The following is a 6,000-nucleotide window of genomic DNA, read 5'->3' as shown; positions in this document are numbered from 1 at the left end:
ACTCTACAAAGACGGATGTCAGCTATCCCTAACTTTGGAGGTCACCATGCTACACCCCTTTATATCACCCCCCTCCTCCTTCAGATTCCTGTCCTCAGCCCCCTTTATATCACCCTTCTCCTCCTTCAGATTCCTGTCCTCAGCCCTCTTTATATCACCCCCTCCTTCTTCAGATTCCTGTCCTCAGCCCCCTTTATATCACCCCCCCTCCTCCTTCACATTCCTGTCCTCAGCCCCCTTTATATCACCCCCCTCCTCCTTCAGATTCCCGTCCTCAGTCCCCTTTACTTCACCCCCCTCCCCCTTCACATTCCTTTCCTCACCCTTTACATTCCTGTCCTCACCCTCCCACTTTACATTCCTGTCCTCACTCCCCCCTTTACATTCCTGCCCCCCCCCCCCCCGACACACACTTTACATTCCTGTCCTCATCCCCCTTTACATTCCTGTCCTCAGCTCCCCCCCTTTAAAATCCCCCCTCCTCCAGGTTCATGCCTCGGCCCCCTTTTACATAATCGCCAGCTTCCCACACATCCTTCACAGCAGTGACAGTGCTCTTTCATGTCACACCTACACAGGACGGAAGGCGGGAGGCACTTCTGGAGCTGACATCGGGGGCAGGACAGCTCCACCTGGATGGTGGAAGGCGGGAGGCTGACATCGGTAACAGGTTAGCTCCACATGGACCCTGGGAGGCAGGAGGGGGACATCAGTGGCAGGAAAGCTCTGCATGGACACCGGGAGGCAGGAGGATGATATCGGCAGCATGACAGCTCTAGAAGGAGGGCAGAAACTGCACAACTTTTCCTGGTAACAAACTTTGATTGGTTGCTAGTAACCAATTACCTGCTAGTTAACTTGGCAGCTACTGCCCTCCATCCGGAGCTGTACTGCCTCTGATGTCATCCTCCTGCCTCCCCTTGTCCATGCAAAGCTGTCCTGCCACTGATAAACACTCAATAAGGATGATATCAGTGAGGGCAACTGATCAGGCTCCTAAATGGCAGGACTGCAGCCGGTCTGGATGGAACAGTGACTCGGATCACGTTCGGTTCGCCATTAAGTGATGTCTGTTTTAGAATGTTCTCCAACATTCTAGACACAGGGGAAGGCACCAGAGAGCTGCCAGGATGACTCATCCAGCCCTGGCCTCTAATAACCCTGACCCAGATTCAGTGTTTCAGGTTTATTCCTGGGCCAGGTATGCTTTCACCTACTCTTAATATTAGTACCACACACTAGAGGGTGCTACACAGTCATAACAGTAACAGAAATAAAAAGAGAGTACTCTGGATAGTGCCAGCAACTTGATCAATGCAAATCACCAAAATAATTCATCCTGACGACCGCCAACACCCACCAACAGATGTAAAAGGTCCTCTCACTGGAAGACGACATTAGGAGAGGAGAGTATTAGAATGGAAATGTTGGGGTGGACATTGGAGAAGTCATAGGACAGAAACTGCAGAAGTGTCTCAGGCTAAAACTAGAAGGGGACCAAATCTGTGTGTGGGGTAAATTGTTACCTCCACTAAGCCTACATGTTTTGGGGCCCATGCCCCTTCATTAAAGCAGGGTTCCACTATCTCCGAGATTTATTTATTTTTGGCAAAATGACAAAGATTAGGATCTATGAATATAGAACTTACTTGTTCTGTTTTTTTTTAAGGATCAGTGCTGTCCGTTTTCTCCTAATAAAAAAAGTTATAAATTCTGATACAGACGGTTGCCATCTTGCCTGTGGGCATGTGAAGCCCACAGACATCCTACTCCGGGATACGGTGCTGCTGATCGACCAGTATGCACCACCCATTCTATTTCTGATCTCGCGCATGCGCAGTAGACTGACATCGGAGCGCCGTCAACAGCTCTGGTTGCCATCACAACGAGCGGCGTTGTAGGAAGTCCCTCTCCGTTGTGATGGCAACGGAGATAAGCTTCCAGGATTGAAATCTCGAGATAACTCGCGCCAGGCCGCCGCACTGACTCCTGGGAACAATGACACAAGCTCCCAGGAGCCAGTGCGGCTAATAGGAAGTGACGATTTAGCCGCAGTAAACACGCCCATATCCGCAGGCTGTACATCCTGGAAGACAAAAAGATAATAACAACAACAAAGGTACAGTGGGAAAAAAAAAGTGTAGTTTTGTCATTAGGACATTGCGGTAATCCTCTTCAGCTATTGTTTTAAAATCGGGTGGAGATCCGCTTTAGAGTGGAGCTGAGATATACTGTGAGCTTAAAATAGGCTTGTGTAGTTTTAAAATGGGGTCCAATGTGCTCCACAGCGTCAGAGGCCAGGGAGATGGAAGCCTTTAAAGCAAGTCTAATGCTGGGAGGGCTGGCTGAGCTTTCACTGAGCTGGATGTAAACTAAGATTTGTCAAACACTCAGCAGATCCATGATATCTGTTGGCGGGTTCTGGTGTTTATCAGGATGAGTTATTGTTGGTGATATGCACTGTTTTTACATGTGTATTTGGCCTGTGGAGCTTCAACGATATTCAGAGTTGCTTTGGTGCCAGTGAATTGCAATAATTGAAAATGTAATTCAGTCATAATAAATAGTGAGGAATATAAAAGATGACATTGGTAGGGTATATGAATACTCGGACACCAGAGCAAATAACAAATGTAAAAAAAAGTGTGCTGACAGCTTTCTAGGATGAGAACGGGGGACGCTTCTTACAACACAAAAAAGAAAGGTGAAACCCGTAAGTGTTTTTTTACCACTAACTTTCCTTTATACTGGCTCTTCAAAATAACAAACATGACTATTTAGGGGTTGAGTGAAAGGCTTAGTGCAGAATAACGCTTATGTTAGTTTATTACAATTACATAGTACATATGTAGCACCCTCTAGCTCAGGGGTCCTCAACCTTTTGAAGAGTGAAGGCCACTTAAGTGATTTGGTAACTGGTCGTGGGCCATAATAAAAGGAAATAGTTAAATTTTCGATCAATTTATTTTGAACAGCGTAATGAACACTTTTTTCTGCACCTGCTGAATGCCGACAGGAGGGAGAGGAGGAGAAGCTGTCTTTCAGCGGTTGCAGGAGGAAAATGAAGAGGATTGGTTCCTGTATATACTGCCTTGACTCCCCTCCTGTCCAAGTGTAAAACAGAATGTGATGGAGCCCCATGGAGCCCCACGGAGCATGGGTCGAGGTCACCATTGCGAACACTTACAATATACCAGTGATTGGGGTGTGTGGTAAAAACACTTCTCAACTATGGAGTTTTACTGCCCCCCAAACTGCTAATGTAAACAAGCCCTTACTGTCCTGAGCATCCTATAAGGCTTAAATGCAAAAATTTGATTCACCAAAATCTAGCCCCAAGTGAACTCAAATAGCAGCGCTAAATAAAATCCTAATCATAAATGAAATAAACGAGTGATGAAATTAAATAATCCACCAGTGATAAACTTATATACTCACTCCTTCCTACTACTGTGCATCAAAATAATATGATCTATATTCACAAATATAGTGCGCATAACCAATTACGTGAATATCATAGCTGTACACAAAAATATATATAAAAATTGAAAAATATATATAAACACCAGTGTAAATAAGTCCACAAATGTGTAAAAAAAAGTCCAAAAGTATTGATCCGTGACGTGATACAGTGTAGATCTCCACTTTAAATACTCTTCCACCGCACCTCTGTGACTGTGAATCCACTCCCCTTAGGTTAATAAACTCACCAGCTCCTTTCGCCCACACTCTCGTGTTGGGCCACAAAGCTTTATCCAACACAGAAAGGGGAAATAAATGGTCTCCAATAGTTCACCTTTACATATCCAGAGTGTAATGATAAAGAGCTCTCCCCACATGGAAAAAAGAAAATGATCCAATAGTGCAATAACGTAATGATATTTATTAAAATAACACACTCCTCCATATAAGGGAGAATTAGCCCGCTTTTAAATGTGTGTGGAGGAGAAATCCTCATTTTAATATTAGTACTATTGGATTAAATGTTTTGATATGTTTATTAATACTATGACTAACGGAACCTTACATGCTCTGCTGCATTGTAATAGTGATGTATGGTGCGAGCGGGGACACAGGGAGCGCGCAGGCGCAGTAAGGTTATTTCCGCTCGGATCAGGAGCGGAGGGTATAAAGGAATGATTGCCGTGCCGTGTAGCCAATCCCATGATTAAATCTTCATGACGAAACATGTCGGGGCGTGGCTACACGGCAATCGAACGCTTGTGACGTAGGACGCTGTGACAGGGAGCGCCATACGAGGAAGTGCGGAAGTGGTTCCTAGCAACACCAGGGATCGGGTGAGACGGGTATTAGAGAGCACAGTACCTGGGTCCGCCGCGACCACCATTCACTGGTTTTACTGTTTGGAGGTTATGCTGTGACAGCTTGCTGTGCTGTTTTGAGCTTGAAGTGAATTTTAAAGATGTGAGTTTAATGGTGGAGGAGTGTGTTATTTTAATAAATATCATTACGTTATTGCACTATTGGATCATTTTCTTTTTTCCATGTGGGGAGAGCTCTTTATCATTACACTCTGGATATGTAAAGGTAAACTATTTGAGACCATTTATTTCCCCTTTCTGTGTGGGATAAAGCTTTGTGGCCCAACACGAGAGTGTGGGCGAAAGGAGCTGGTGAGTTTATTAACCTAAGGGGAGTGGATTCACAGTCACAGAGGTGCGGTGGAAGAGTATTTAAAGTGGAGATCTACACTGTATCACGTCACGGATCAATACTTTTGGACTTTTTTTACACATTTGTGGACTTATTTACACTGGTGTATATATATTTTTTTCAATTTTTATATATATTTATGTGTACAGTTATGATATTCACGTAATTGGTTATGCGCACTATATTTGTGAATATAGATCATATTATTTTGATGCACAGTAGTAGGAAGGAGTGAGTATATAAGTTTATCACTGGTGGATTACTTAATTTCATCACTCGTTTATTTCATTTATGATTAGGATTTTATTTAGCGCTGCTATTTGAGTTCACTTGGGGCTAGATTTTGGTGAATCAAATTTTTGCATTTATGGTTGATACACTTCAAGCAGCAGCTTAGATTTAGGCTTTATTTTCCATCAGCGCAGCGTTTTGGGTGTAGGAGGGGGCGGATTTTCTATATACCTGATTTTGACATTATAAGGCTGCTTTCACACTGATGCACTACAGTTTACCCGCACCACAGGTGCAGCGCAATACACCTGAGGGTTAGCTGTGCTATGCCATAGTCTTCTATTATATATTTTGGGTTTGGTGCACTTTCTGAAAGCACACCAAAATTTCTGTATTCCGTTTGAGGTGGAGGGCAAAATCAGAGGGCTTTGAGGGCCACAGGTTGATCACCCCTGCTGTAGCTAGTTTGCTAGTTATGTATAGTTAGTAGGGATGAGCTCGATGTTCGAATCGAACGTAAGTTAGACTTGAACATCGAGCGTTCGCCCGTTCACCGAACAGCGAATAATATGGGGTGTTCACTGGAAATTTTAGTGCCACGGAACGCCCCATAATGCACTGCGAGATTGCAGTGCATTGCTGTATGATGATTGGCCAAAACCTGACTTGCCTGACCTGTACAATTTGGCCAATCACAGCACGCTTTGCTGAGAGGGCCATATTTGGCCAAAGGCAGGGTGCCTTTGGCCAATCATGGCTCAAGGGGACTAAGTCCAAGCCCCACACTATATAAGGCTGCTTACATAGTGGCTGTGTATAGTGTGTGGACGGAGATAGTTTGAGCTAGATTAGGCAGGCAGGCTAGTTAGTGGCAGTGTATTTGATTCCATATAGTCTGCATTCAGTGTAGGCAGTGTAGTTTATATAACACAGTGTATTGAAGTGGTTAAAAGGGACCCTGCGCCAAAAAAAAAAAGCCATGGGGGTCCCCAAAAAAATCCAAACCAGGCCCTGGTATGGATTAAAAAAATGCCATGGGGTCCCCCCCAAAATCCATACCAGACCCTTATCTGAGCATGCAACCTGGCAGGCCAC

The sequence above is a fragment of the Aquarana catesbeiana genome, linkage group LG12 (genome assembly GCF_042186555.1).
Source record: "Aquarana catesbeiana isolate 2022-GZ linkage group LG12, ASM4218655v1, whole genome shotgun sequence".
NCBI classification, from domain to species: domain Eukaryota; kingdom Metazoa; phylum Chordata; class Amphibia; order Anura; family Ranidae; genus Aquarana; species Aquarana catesbeiana.
The sequence above is the reverse complement of the archived record's forward strand: the minus strand, read 5'-3'. Positions refer to the sequence as shown.